General features: G+C 50.9%; 1 protein-coding gene across 1 annotated transcript in view; it reads right to left on the bottom strand.

The window, feature by feature from the left end:
- CNTNAP2 (contactin associated protein 2) overlaps positions 1-15,057 on the bottom strand; it is a 1,725,059-nt gene that overhangs the window by 136,236 nt on the left and 1,573,766 nt on the right. The gene's annotated exons all lie outside the window — the stretch shown is intronic.

Raw genomic sequence — 15,057 nt, 5'->3', positions numbered from 1 at the left:
ATGGCTGCCTAGCGTCATGTTGCTTCCCCGGGCGGAATGGCTGCGCATTGATTCCATCTGGAGAGGCGCCCATCGGTGCTGACGGACACCTGCCCCCACTAAACCCTGTTACTCTGCCCACCACTCATGCCTGGATTCTTTGCTGTGCGAAGACAAGGACCCCTATCCTAGCCGTCTCTGCTAGCAGAATCAGGTCTTCGCTGGGGGATGATGCCAGAACCCCGGTTTTGGGGTATCTCCTTCAGCAGCAGGGACTGTGAAATACCAGCCTGAGAAAAGGGGGGGGGGGCGTCTCCTCCTTCACTGGGGCTCTGAGAACAAGGTGAGCTTAGTAAGTGAAAACTGTGCCAGGGGTTCCCCAGCTGATGCGCATTTTTGGGCTCATTCAGTTGCTGGATAGAGCTCCTCGCCGTAAATGTCGTAAAAGTTGCCTGACTCAATCTTGAGTATTGATCTCTGAGATGGAAAATGGCACAGCTATAGCAACGAGTTTCCTTTTTGTTTTTTTGAAAATTAATTAATTTGAAAAGCAGAGATACAGAGAGAGGGGAAGAGACAGAAAGATCGGCTGTCTGCTGATTCACTCCCCAGGTGGCTGCAACGGCTTGGGCTGGGCCAGGCTGAAGCCAGGAACTTGCAATCCTATCCTGGCCTCCCAGGTGGGAGGCAGGGGCCCTAACACTTGGGCCATCTTCAGCTGTTTTCCCGTTAGCACATTAGCAGGGAGCTGCGTTGGAAGTGGAGCAGCTGGGACTTGAACCGGCCCTCATAGGCAATGCCTGCCTGTGCTCAATGCTGCTCTTAGCAGAGAGTGTTCTTCAAGACCCTCCCCCTGAGCAGTTTTCTCCACTTTGAGGTACGAACCAGCTGACCGCAACATAGCCACTGGATGTACACACACAGACCATGGCACAACACAGTCATGGACAACGCAATGGAAAGTGGAGTGCAAAACTATTGTGAAATCCTTGCAAACAAGGGGTCTTCAAGGGTGTACGGAAAATCATGGACAAGCTGCAGAGATCCCAGAGTTGTCTGCGCCCCAATCAAGATTTTTTTTTTTTTTTTGACAGGCAGAGTGGACAGTGAGAGAGAGAGAGAGAAAGGTCTTCCTTTTTGCCGTTGGTTCACCCACCAATGGCCGCTGCGGCCGGCGCACCGCGCTGATCCAAAGCCAGGAGCCAGGTGCTTCTCCTGGTCTCCCATGGGGTGCAGGGCCCAAGCACTAGGGCCATCCTCCACTGCACTCCCTGGCTACAGCAGAGAGCTGGCCTGGAAGAGGGGCAACCGGGACAGAATCCGGTGCCCCGAAGGGGACTAGAACCCGGTGTGCCGGCGCCGCAACCAATCAAGATCTTTGAATTCCACCTCCTGCTGACCCTCTGGAGGGCCCTGTATACAGGACAGAGGCTGAGATGGGAGTTTCCGGGGCGCTTCTCAACCAGGGTGGTTCCTCCTTACCACGGGCAGGGGGCGGCCGAGGGCGCCGCGGGAGACGAAGGCTGGCGCGGTGGGCGCTCCGCGGGGCTCCAGGGAAGAGCCGCGGATGGGGGTCCGCGTTGCGGACCGCGTCTCCCAGGAACCAAGGGCAACCGTGGTGCCACGGAACCCGCGGCCTGTGAGGCCCTGTGTGCGCCCGCGCCGCGCTCCCGGAGCTGCCCGTCAACAGCAGGTGCAGGCGCGGGGTCCCGGGCCTTTTCTCCGTTCACTCGTGGCCGCTTCGGTTTTCTGGGGTCTCCCACCTGCTCAGGCGCGCGAGGAGGGCCGGCGTGGGCGCCCTCGCGGATGGCCGGGGCCTTAGGAGGCCGGGGCCGCGGTTAGGAGTCCAGGCGCCGGCGCAGCCAGGGACTTGGGAGTCTGACGGGCGCAGCTGGCACTGGGAAGTCTTTGTGCATGAGTGTTTAAGATAAAATCCAGGAGGCGGGGAAGGGGCGCCCGGAAACTTCCGTCTCAGCCTCTGTCCTGTACACAGGGCACGTCAAAGAGTCAGCAGAACATGGAATTCAAAGATATGTTTATTTGAGCACAGAAAATTTTGAAATCTCTGCGGTTTTTCCATAATATTTGCCATACACTTTTCTACATAAACTTTTCATAAACTTTTCTACAAAGTCAAACGCATCAAGACAGAATGCTTCTGTCACCGGAGAACCTTAAATACTTTGCATCTCGCCAATTTCCGTCTGCACAAAGGCGGCTCAGTTTCTGCCGCTGAAGCGCCTCAAGCTGCTTTGGCGCCATCTGGTGGCACACGTGGGTCACTACCGCTCCCTCTCCACTTCAGCCGTGGAATTGGCCAACAGCAAAAGGCCACACTCACCAAGGGCCACCCAGCCGGGCCTGCCTGTGATGGTCTCCTGGAAACCCTCTTATAATTCATGGCCATATTCCTTTGTGTTAAAGAACTTTAAAAGTGAATATATACGACATACTTTCAGGGTAGAAAAAAATAATAGGCATTTGCAGGAATAGAACACTCGTTGATAATTGTCAATTTTGTATGCGTGTTCTTTTAATAAAAAATGGGATGGAATCCAACTAATACATGTTTTCTATTTTTTTAACTTAATGAGGCGCCATGAGCCTCTTTTTGTGTCAATGGAATACAACTGAGTCACCACTTGCCACAGCTGACCAGTGCTCTCTGTTGGATGGATCTGTGGTGTTTACCATGGTATTTAACAAAGTTCTTGTGTTTAGACTTTTAGATGTGTTGTGTCCTCAGGTCCAGCACAGTGCTGCATGTGTGGTGGGCTCTCGGTGAAAACGTGTGGACTTTGCGAATGCCACCAAGCAGTGCCCAGCAGGAATTCGCTGGGGAGTGGGCTGATGGCGGAGCAGCCCCTGTCCCTCGCCTGGATGCTTCCATGGGTTCAGGCCTGGCAGCCATTTTACCTTATTTGTACTGAGCACACAGTAAAATGAAATTCCTCATTTATCTCCTTCCTTCCTAAACCTATGCAGTGAATGGCATGGACCAAAATACTGCCTTTTACATGTATTTATATTAAAATTTTATTCTTGGGGCTGGTGTTGTGGCATAGTAGGTTAAGCCTCTGTCTGTGATGCTGGCATCCCATGTGGGCGCCGGTTCAAGACCCAGCTACATTACTTCCAAACCAGCTCCCTGCTAACATGCCTGGGAAAGCAGTGGAAGATGACCCAAGTCCTTGGGCCCCTGCACCCACGTTAGGAGACCTGGAAGAAGCTCCTGGTTCTTGGCTTCGGATTGGCCTAGCTCTGGCCATTGTAGCCATTTGGGGAGTAAACCAGTGGATGGAAGATCTCTCTCTCTCTCTGTCTCTGTAACTCTGCCTTTCAAATAAAATATAGAATAATCTTTACCAAAAATGTTATTCCTTTTTTTTTGAAACACAATAATGGCTACTCAGTTTTTGATTCTTGATTCTGCCATAAAGTGTGTCAGTGACGTGCTTGGTTTGGACTTATTTAAAAATATGATAAGCATTCCCCATCTTAATTCCTTAATAATTAAGTCATTAATTAAAAAAACCTTGAGTAGGAGTGTAAGTGGGTAATGATATCTAGTTCTAATCTGAATTGTTAGAAAAGTGTTTCTTTTTTTTTTTTTTTGACAGGCAGAGTGGACAGTGAGAGAGAGAGACAGAGAGAAAGGTCTTCCTTTTTGCCGTTGGTTCACCCTCCAATGGCCGCTGCGGCCGGCTCATCGCGCTGATCCGAAGCCAGGAGCCAGGTGCTTCTCCTGGTCTCCCATGGGGTGCAGGGCCCAAGCACTTGGGCCATCCTCCACTGCACTCCCTGGCCACAGCAGAGAGCTGGCCTGGAAGAGGGGCAACCAGGACAGGATCGGTGCCCCGACCGGGACTAGAACCCGGTGTGCCGGCGCCGCTAGGCAGAGGATTAGCCTATTGAGCCGCGGCGCCAGCCAGAAAAGTGTTTCTTAGCAGTTGAAATGGAAAGCATAAGAAATGCCAACGACACACAGAAAGCCTGCAGCAGTCACAGAGCTGAAGCCTGAGAGCACAAAGCAGTTCTACAACACAAGGGGAAACAGTACCACGGAGTGGGCGCTAAGAGGGCAGAGGAGTCCCCCACTTTCCCTGACCTCCGTGCTGCCCCCCTCTCTCCTGCTCCTGCCTGTTTTGTGCCCAAGAAGGAGGGCTGTGACCAGAGAGGGCTAGAGCAGGCTTACGGGGAAAGCTGGTCGAAACGGACAGCGAAGGAAAAAGCAGCTCTAGAGCTGATAATTTGCCTGGTGTCACCACCAGGTGGCGGTGTCCTCTGCCAAAGACAAAGACTAGCAACATCAGACAGGGTCCCTCCACATACGTGGCCAAGAGGGCAGACAACCGCCTGAGTGGAAATGTGGTGGGCCGAACAATGGCCACCCGAAGATATCCGTGTCCTCTTCCCAGGTCGTGGGGGGGGGGTGTCACCTGTCGTGGCCACAGCCACTACAGATGTGAATAGGCAGGGACCTTGAGATGGGAGATGAACCTGGGATTATCTGATGGGTCCTTGCAGGATGCGGGTGGGAGGGGTCAGAGAGAGGAGCAGGAGATCTGAGGTTAGAATCAAGCGGCTGGAGTGACGTGGGGAAGAGATCGAGGAATGAGGCCCCGTCTAGGAGCTGGAAAAGGGACAGAAGCTGCAGCTCCTCCCAGGGGCCCCGAGGAAAGCAGCCCTTGGGACGCCTTGACGTCAGTGGCTTCATGCTGAGCGTGGACTGCTGACCGCCAGAACTGCCAGGTCACACGTATGTGTTGTTTGTGGTTATTTGTGATAGCAGCAGCGAAAGGAAAACAACAGTGCAGGCAATTGCTCATGCAACGTCACCATCACCTTCTCCCAGCAGCTGCTCCGTCTCCCTAGCAGCTCCAGGCTCCTCCATTCTTCCCACCTCCCAGACGCCCAGACTCAGTTTCTGAATTGCCTTGCGAGTCTCTCAAGAAGAGATGCCCCCTTCTTTAAACCCACCCCCGTACCAGCCCAGTTCCTGAAATAAGCCCCTCCTCACTCTCTCTTAAAGTCACCCATGGTGCTTCAAGGTATGTGGGTCCCTTCGTGTCAGTTGTCAACTGAGTGGCTGTGTGTCCCTGCATGCCCACGTGTTCGGAAGGCGTCTCTGCCCGCCCGCACGCCCAGGTGGTCTGCTGCTCCCGCGGCAGCTCCAGGCCAGGGAGGTCTTGCAGGGGTTCCGAGCACGCCTTCCCAACGGCATGCGGACTGTTCTGAGCTAAAGGCACTTGAAAAATAACAGAGGCAAAGTGACCCTGACCTGCCCTTTCCCTGCAGAAATCAGGACAAACAGCAAATCCCAGCTGAGGGACGCCCTCCCCCCCCAGGAAGGAAACAGCATCGCTGGGACCACAGATGTGGCTGGAGGCGCACAGGATTCTGCACAAGCCAGCCTTGTAAGTGCATCTCCGGCCTCCCCGTGTGTGTTAGCCGCTTTGCACAGCTGCTGTGACAGTGTGTCTGCATTTCCCCCGTGAGCCTCCTCTCGTTGGAAACTCCATTCGCAGGGGCAGCTGGAGCCCCTCAGAGGGTACAGGGGAAGTTCTGCCTCCCATGCGGCCAGAGACCCTTGAGTTTGTCCTTCCGTGGACACGCCTTCCCCCCACCCCCCAAGGCGGGTGCCTCCAGGGAATTCTGTAGCGCCTTCCTCTTCCTCCCATCTCACAGGCATACTTCACTGGAGTAAATCCTACATTTGGAATCGTTGCACTCAAAAGATGCAATGCCATCAATCAGATCTGGCCAGAGAGGCTCACTGGGAAGTGCCCAAGGAAACAGCATCTTCTCTGAGCAGAATTCTGCTGGCATAGCCAGGTGGCCATCGTTTCTCAAATGAACCCTGGTGAAGTATAATCATTTCAAGGTAATTTCTTTGGGGTCCAAGTGAGCTATTTTGCTGTACATTTAGCTGGTGGTCATTTCGCCGGCAGTTAAGAGGCAATAAGAGATTGTGTGATTAAAATTAAACACTGTGACTCCATGTGCCCCAGGACAACCTTAAGGGAACACTAATTTGTTCAACATTGGCCATTAAGCCATTAAAAGCATACTGATCCAGGATGGGCCTTGTGTCCTACACACTGAATCGGAAGCTTTAATGAGTGCTCAGGTGTTATTTCGCAATTGCAGTTCACGTCTGTTTTTGAGCCACAGTTTGCGATGGCAGACTTTGAAGGGATTTCGCCAGTCGGCTTCTGTGTGCGGGAGGAAACGCAGAGGAGGGGGAAGGAGTGAAGAAGAACTACTCAGACAGCACGGATGACCTGGGACCAGAGGAGGAGCTGGACCCCACATCCCGAGATGAAGGGACATGGGTCTGGGTTAGGCCCTGCTCTGGCCGAGGCTCCAGACAAAGGCCCAAGTTGTCTTGCCGGGGATGCCCAAAATTAGCTTGGAGATCTTTGCAATTAGAGCACGTCATCCTGATGAGTGTTTTTATTCCGGTTGAAGCCCAGTAGAGGCCGATGTGGACAGAAGTAAGGTAGGAGAAGCAATGATCAGATCAACTCGTGTCTTTCGTCCATGTCTCCCTATCACAGCCAAGCCTGTTGGAGGAGAAGCTGTATCTCTCCCTTCCACCTTCATCTCTAGCCAGGGGTGAGGAGACGAGGGTAGCCCCACATCCAGGGCCATTCGGCACTGAGAGCAGGATGGAGCAGGGCCCAGCCCCAGGGTCAAGGATAAACTCAGCTAAATCTTCTCTGCTTCTTCCTGACTTCCAAGTCACTTTGTTCCCATGAATGAAGAGGACAAAGAATCAAGGCTGGTGGCAGTGGGAGACACAGATCAGGTGCGCTGTGGGTGTGTCACCAGGTCTAGTGCCGCAGCCCTGCCTCCCTCCCCCGGCCAAGAGTGTAACTCAGCGGGGACCGGGAGCAGCTGCCTCTCCAGCCCCAGGAGCTAGCACAGTGCCTGACAGCGAGCAGGACCGTCAGGTGATGCTCAGGGGCTACGCGGGCAGCAGGAAACTGGACCCAGACACCGGAAGCAGGGGGCTGGCACCTCACCACTGGCCTTATGGCTGTCTTCTTCTGCCACATCACTAGTGAATCTCCTGTCCACCTGTGATCCACATGCCACGGCCTATAACATGTCAGGTGCTCACAAATGTTTCATTAAACGAGTCGTCACGAGCTGAGCCACATCGGGGCTTCTGTCTGTGTGTGCGTGTGTGTGAGTGTAACATATGGGAGCCCTAGCTCTTCCTTCCACTAGAACTTCCGTTCTCAGAAGGAGATCTCGCTGTGAAGCACTCAGCTGGCTGAAGCCCCCAGAGATCTGTGTGGCCATCAGGTTTGGGTGAGGTTGACTCCATCCTTGGGGACTACGTGAAGGGGGCCGACTGGGCATTAGTTTTGGACCCTGAACGGGTGTGCCAGGGATACTTCCGACAGCTCTGAGGCCTGAATTCAGCCTCACCGGTTCCTGGGGACCACATGGCTCAGAAGCACAAGCTCACTCTGGTGGGGGCCAGCCAGCCAGCCAGCCATGGCTTTGATTGTCCCTCTGACCCCAAGAGCAACCAAGGATGCCAATGAGGGGTCACCCTCTGGGAGGCTGCCCAGTTAGAAGTCACGCTGCTTTGTACCTTAGCCTGCTTTGGGTCCAGGCTGCTTGTAGATCTGCTGACATACAGAGACACTTCAGGATGATAAAGAGCTCAAGAAACACTCTATCCTGTAGTAGAGCCATGCACCAGATGAGAAACACACAGGCTTTCGTACTTGGTTAGTAATGATGGCATGCCATGGAGGTGTGTGAGCAGTTAAGGGCAAGCTGCAGTTACCTGCACATAGATATGCCGTGGACCTTGGCCTTTGTCAGGAGAGGCACCAGTTCAAGTCCTGGCTGCTCCACTGCCAACCCAGCTCCCTGCTAATGATCTGGGAAAGCAGTGAAGATGGTCCAAGCGCTTGGGCCCCTACACGCACGCGGGAGACTCGGAGGAAGCTCCTGGTTTCCGATTGGCCCAGCTCCAGCCGTTGTCGCCATTTGGGAATGAACCAGCGGATGGAAGACCTCTCTCTCTGTCTCTCCTCCTCTCTATCTGTAACTCTGCCTCGCAAATAAATAATATATTTTAAAAAAGAAAACACCTTATAAATGGGAGCTGGGAGCTCTCTTCAAACATGTATCATCAGTTGTGGGAATGGAAGGAGGAGAAAAAGCGGTTGGTGTTAACATACATTCATCTAGCACAGCTGGCTCCACAGAGACACAGGCAGGACTGTGACCTCTTGCTTTCCTTGCAAGGGTCTTGCAGAGGCTCCTGCAAAGCAGCCTAAGAGTTCCAGCCTCAGAGAGGAGCGATGGTCTGGGGAAGGGAGTGTGGGGCTGGGAGACAGGCCCCGGCTCTGCTGTTGAGTAAGCTATGCCTCCTCCTTGGATTTCAGCCTCCTTGTTCGTAAAGCAAAAAGGTTGGGCCGGGTGATACTGAAGGTTTTGTTGAAGATAAATAAGTAGGATTTTCCCAGGCCTCCAGGACTTTGAGCAGAACCTCCTGCTCAGATCCAGTGTGGAAGACCACTCGTCAGGGGCCCGCCCAGGACACTACTCTGCTGTGGCGTCTCGGGGATGGATGCAGTGGGGAAAGGAGGGTCACTTGCCTTTTAGGGGCAAAATCCTCCCACTCTCAGTTTTGAGACCCAGCTCATATGCCATGTGCTGCTTTTGCCAAGTGCACCCAACCGTCTCAGCAAGTCGGGCTCCTGATGTTTGGCTGTAGGGAGATTCTTTTTTTTTTTTTTTTTTTTTTTTTTTTAAGATAGGAAGAGTGGACAGTGAGAGAGACAGAGAGACAGAGAGAAAGGTCTTCCTTTTGCCGTTGGTTCACCCTCCAATGGCCGCTGCGGCCAGCGCATCATGCTGATCCGAAGCCAGGAGCCAGGTGCTTCTCCTGGTCTCCCATGGGGTGCAGGGCCCAAGCACTTGGGCCATCCTCCACTGCACTCCCTGGCCACAGCAGAGAGCTGGCCTGGAAGAGGGGCAACCGGGACAGAATCCGGTGTCTCGATCGGGACTAGAACCTGGTGTGCTGGCGCCGCATGTAGGGAGATTCTTAAACAACAGTCAGGTTCATCCTTGAGCTTCCACCAAGGAGGGGCCGTAGGGACAGCCAGTTTATCACCTTCGTCTCAAAGACACAGAAGAGGAAATGGGGTCCAGGGCGAGTTAGTGAGTGACCTGCTCAGGTTCCCAGACTAGCAGCGGTGGCATCAGCCTTGTTACACCCACGGGGGGCGCTCTTTTCTAGAAATGCGTAAGACTCAAGAAATAAAGGCTTCATGAGACAGCTATTTCTCTGCTGTACGCAAGCATGACTGTTCTTTCAAAGATGCCAGGAGGTTTCACTTATAGCTTGATAAGCAATTTTAAAATGGGAGGTATTGTAAGTACTTATTACTATTGTCATTATGCTATCATTATTATGGTAATGTAATCAGTACAATATATCTGCCTCTTAAGGTCTAGTGCAATTGAAATCTTTTTGTATTGATGCAATTAAAAGAATTAGTGAACCCATTAGGTGATTTATGTTTTATATCAAAAAATTCTCAAAATAATAGAGAGAAAAATTAACCTTCACCCTCTGATCTACTTCCTCTAGTCTAATACTCCACCTACTGGAAAAGCACTGAACATTACTGACAGCATGATGTGTTTAAAGAAAAAGCAAAAAAAAAAAAAAAAAAAATCAAGACATTATGATGTGTCCACTAAAAAAATAAGTAAAAAGCAGACAAGTAAGAAAAGAAACAAGAAAACTAGAAAACTGCTTTTGTATCAGTCAATCTGTATTTTTTTTAAACATTAATGAATGGGAGGAGAAATTCTCATTTTACAGCTGATATAGCATTTCTTTAATAGCATTAATTTCAAAGACATTTATAGCATGCTGGCCCAATTCCTACATAATTGTTTCCAAGGATCTGGTTAGAAAAAATTTAGCACTTTTCCGGTTTGTGTCTTTGACTTGCAAATGAAAATTCACAAGATACATATAAAGCTTTAAAAGACAATGTCTGGGGGCTGGTGCTGTGGTGTAGCAGGTAAAGCCACTGCCTGCAGTGCCGGCATCCCATATGGATTCTGGTTTGATTCCTGGCTGCTCCATTTCTGATCCAGCTTTCTGCTACGGCCTGGAAATAGTAGAAGATGGCCCAGGTCCTTGGGCCCCTGCAGCCATGTGGGAGACCTGGAAGAAGCTCCTGGCTCCTGGCTTTGAATTGGGCCATCTCCGGCTGTTGCGGCCATCTGGGGAGTGAACCAGCAGATGGAAGACCTCTCTCTGCCTCTGCCTCTCTATAACTCTACCTTTCAAAAAATAAATAAATCTTTTTTAAAAAGAGACAATGTCTAAACTAGTATCTAGGAATTTGATCTCATATTTTCTTCTTAGAGATCTAGTGTTAGAATAGTTCATGGTTTTGATACACTTTAGTATTTATAATCATCTTAATAATCATCAACTTTAGTCCTAACACATGGGGCTACTGTGGAAAATAATTTACACAATAAGCACATTTTGATAACTTGCAAAAAGGCTTCCCAGGGGTAAGAATAAAATAGATACATGTGTGGGGGAAAGGAAGGAAGAAAACATAGAGGAATGAAAAACAAAATTAGGAGGAATCCATTTTGAGAATCGATATTAACACATACTGCTGAAATTGCAATATTATTATGGCTATTTTAACTGACAACATAAGGAAACTTGAATAGGAAGAGTTGTCAGAAACAGCATAGAGGAGGCAAGATCATTGAGGTCTTTGTGATTCTATTCTTTCTTTGCCTCTGTAATCTTGAAGTGTCAAGCACATTTCCAGGGGTTATTGAGTTTGGTTCCTGGTGAATTCCTGGGTGAGCTTTATGGGAGAAGTTTCATAAAGCCCTCGACAAAATTGAAACTGTGGGTAGGGAACTGTTTTGCCTGGTGAGGCGAATGCTGTTGATGGTGTTGACCTGCTGAGGTTGGGACAGTCAGTGTTCCAGGGGGTGACCCCTCTGTACCCTTCCTAAAGCAAGGTGCTCACTGAGACTGGCCCAGATGCAGGACTCCCTTTGCAGATGAACCCTCAAAGAAGTACATGGTGATTCAAACATGGAGCAGTGAGCAGCTCATAGCCGCAGCTGTGGGCACTACTGCGCACTGTCCTGAGACAGTTACCTCTGCCCAGCAATGCACCACCCCATAGGCCACCAGGGCCTGAGTGATCTGACCACAGAAGGTCAGACCCCCTGCAGGAAGAGGAGAACCTCAGTGTAAGGCCCAGGGACCTGACCACACCCACTTCCAATCCACCACGTGACTCCTAGAACCCCTTCCTGCCAAGCAGGGATTTTCCCAAGATTCCGCTCTCTGGCTGCCTGTGCCCTGGGACTGGACTTCAGCTGAGATGACCCTTAGGAGGTGTTTGCAGCTGGGTTCAAAGGCTATGCTTTCATGTTGGAGAAATGTGATTTATAAAACAACTAGGGAATAACATTAGAACACAATACATGAAAACAAAATATAAAATGTTACCCCAAATTCTTAAATGTATAATATAGAGGATGATTGTCACCCTGGTTCAGTTTTTTTTTTTGGACAGGCAGAGTGGACAGTGAGAGAGAGAGAAAGGTCTTCCTTTGCCGTTGGTTCACCCTTCAATGGCCGCTGCGGCCGGCGCACTGCATTGATCCGAAGGTAGGAGCCAGGTGTTTCTCCTGGTCTCCCATGGGGTGCAGGGCCCAAGCACTTGGGCCATCTTCCACTGCACTCCTGGGCCACAGCAGAGAGCTGGACAGGAAGAGGGGCAACCAGGACAGAGTCCAGTGCCCTGACTGGTACTAGAACCCGGTGTGCCAGCACCGCAGGCGGAGGATTAGCCTATTGAGCCACGGCGCCAGCCTCCTGGTTCAGTTCTTAATGGAGGCATTTAGAAGGAGTGATTAATAAACTGATTCTCTCTGAGCTCTTGTGGTCTCCAGTCTCAATGGTCCTTAGGATGTGTTTTGGAAAGAAATGGTAGAAGACAAGGGGAGGTAAACGGAAGATAGATTGTAGAGGACTTCGAATACCAGGATGCAAAGTTTGGATTTGATCCATACATGGATCAGGCTAGTTCCCCCCCTCCTTTCCTCCACTCCTCTCCCTGCCTTCCTTCTTTTCTCCCCCTTTTCCTCTCTCTCTCTTCCTCCCTCCCCCTTCCTTGTTTCCTTCCTTTCTTCCTCTCTATCCTGTCTGTGTGTGTATGTATGTATGTATCTATCTATCTATCTATCTATCTATCTATTGCACCACTCCAGAGGTTTATTGTTGTTGATGCGATTTGTAACCACAGCTTCCTTATAAAGAGATCAAATTCAGGGTTTGGTGTCTGCTGAGCCCCTGCTTGCTCTGGGCCTGCAATGTTGGAGACTATCCTGGTAGAGCCGACGTGCTGCCCTTAGCAGTGGGGGAGGTGGTGGTGAGACAAGCAGAAGGAATCCGAAAGCAGAAAGCCCAGCAGTGCAGGGGAGAAGCCTTTAACAAAGCTGACAGAACTACTGAGGGCGAGACTGTCTCATACACGGTGCTCAGTGATTTGTCCTTCAGTACGCTGTGTTCTCCCCATGACTCTGAATTGTTCTGGCAAGGCGACAACTCAGTGAATGCTTTAGTCTCAGGCGATTGTCTGTCTCATAGCTCACAGAAGTGCCGCTACATTTTGGGAGGCTATGTTGTGGATCAGAGAGTATCCACAGAGGAAATAGCCAAGAAGTAGAAGGGCCTTTGGAAATCCTGGGGGGGGGGGTTAGATTTCCACCAGACAGGAAAGACTGTGGCCCAACATGATCTGATCGAGACCCCGGGGAGCCTGAGACCTGGAGTTCACTCATGGGTATGGCTGGAGGAATCCCAGGAGCTTGAGAATATGAGGCTGATGAGAGGACCTGGGTATGGAAAATGCGTTCTAAGACTGGGGCAAGAGTAGGATGATCTTAGGCAGGAGCAGGAGGCAACTAATGCTGAATTCCCAAATTAGATGTCTGCTCAGCCACAAGGCCTGCCAACTAGCAACAGCAGCAAACATGGATAGGGGAGGATGTGTTACAGAGAGAAACTCTGACAAGGTGTCTGGGGAAGAACTTGACTGCACTGTTGATCCCAACAGGTGAAGATGGGCCCTGCCCATGCCCCTCAGACCCCTGTGTTGGTGGCTGTGGAAGGCTTGGGTCTGCAGCAGGGTTGGGGACCTCTGCAGGCTGGGGCAACTTGATAATGCAACATAGGGGCATTGAGGCAGAATTCAGGCAGCATACAGGATTTAGACTGATGCTTAGAAGTGAACACATCCAGGAATAGGGAACTGGTTGAAGCTAACGTGTCTACGCTGGGCTAAAAGAAATCCAGAGAGAAGAGTGGTTAGACCCAGGAGAGAAGGGCTATCTTATCAGGTCCTCATGTAAGAATGTGTCTGTCTTTTCATCAAACATGGGATTAAAGTGTTGGAGCTTTAAGCTTGACCTCCAGAGAAGGCAGAGGGGCTGGAGGTCAGCAATGATTCAATCAGTCATGCCTACATGATGAAACCACTATAAAACTCTGGACCATGAAGGTCAGGAAAGCTTCCCTCGTTTGTGATACTCTGTATATTGCTGCATGTTGCGTGTTGTGTGTTGATGCGTGTCCTGAGGACAAGGAAGCCTTTGCACTTGGAACCCTTTCAAATCTTGTTTCCAGCATCTCTCCCTTTGGGATACCTCCTTACATCCTTTGTAACAAAACTGTGATAGTAAGCATCATGCTCTCCCAAATCCTGAGTCCTGAAAATCATTGGATGTGATGGGGTACAGGGAAGACTTTGTAGCCAGCTGGTCGGAAGTGAAGCTGGCCTGGGGACCCCTGAGCTTGCAGGGGTGAGGCAGTCTTATGGAGAGTGTGCCCTCCACCCGTGAAGGGTGGCCCAACTCTTGGCAGTTGGTTCTGGACGTCTTTTCAGGGGATGAGTTAATGACAGAACAAGGGTTAAAAAATTACAAACTGATTAGAAGCTGTGGCTGGAGTGAATGCAATGAGAGTCAACAGAATCTTGATAGGGCTGGGTTTAGGTTTAAGACAATCATGGCGTGTCAGTCATGGTCATCACAGGGAGATGGTTCACCCAAACCCTGTCAAGTGGAAGGTGACTAGTGGAGGAAGTGTCTATCAAGAAACAGGCAGGGGTAAGGGGCTGTCTGAGGGAATGTGAGCACCCAGGGACTCCCACTGGCAGGAAGGTGTTATCATCCCTAGACCTGAGAGACCGGAGGATGGAGCTGTAAGGTTGGGGCTGGGGATGAGAAGAAGCAGTGTCTGCAAGCAGAGGGCTAGAGTCGGGCATAGACAGAAAGGAAACAGGAGAGATAAGGGGACAACACTGAGCCGGGTCTCTCCTGTCTGCTGCTTTCATCTTCCTGGCAGAGCCTCACTGCCAAACCCAACCAGGAGCCAGTTGCCAGGGAACCAAAGACAATGGCCTCCATGGCCAGAGAGTCAGGACGACAGAGCAGGACCATTGCAGGGATGGGAGAAAATTTGCTTGAGAGCTTATCATGTGAGAAGGAATCCCTAGTCATACCGTAGGTTCATTTTTTCCCTTAACACGTCTTTATTAAGTACCTATTACGTGCTGTGCACTGTCCCAGGTACTTGAGATGCATCAGAGCTACAGTTTGGATGTTAGCTTTTGTGTCCCCCAGAGGCGCGTGTGTTAAAGGATCAGGCTCCGTGTGGCACTCCTGTGAGAGTGTGAACACCTGCTCCAATTAGGGTGCTTCGGAGCTGGCCTAGTGAACACCCTTGGGTCACTGGAGGTTTGTCCCCAGAAGGTGGGTTTTATAAGAAGGTTGGTTGTATAAGCTGGAGCTGGGCTCAGTTGTTCTGACTGCTTGATGGCTCACCATGGGATCTTCCCTCTGCACACGTTCTGCTATCCACTGCCCTCATCAGAAACTGCACCAACGGGGCTGCCGGTCTCAGACTGTGAACCTCCAAAACTGTGAACCAAGATAAAACGTTCCCTCACAAGTAGCTTCTCTCAGGTATTTGTTACA

Source organism: Lepus europaeus, chromosome 1, assembly GCF_033115175.1.
Source record: "Lepus europaeus isolate LE1 chromosome 1, mLepTim1.pri, whole genome shotgun sequence".
Classification (NCBI taxonomy): Eukaryota; Metazoa; Chordata; class Mammalia; order Lagomorpha; family Leporidae; genus Lepus; species Lepus europaeus.
The sequence above is the reverse complement of the archived record's forward strand: the minus strand, read 5'-3'. Positions and strand labels throughout refer to the sequence as shown.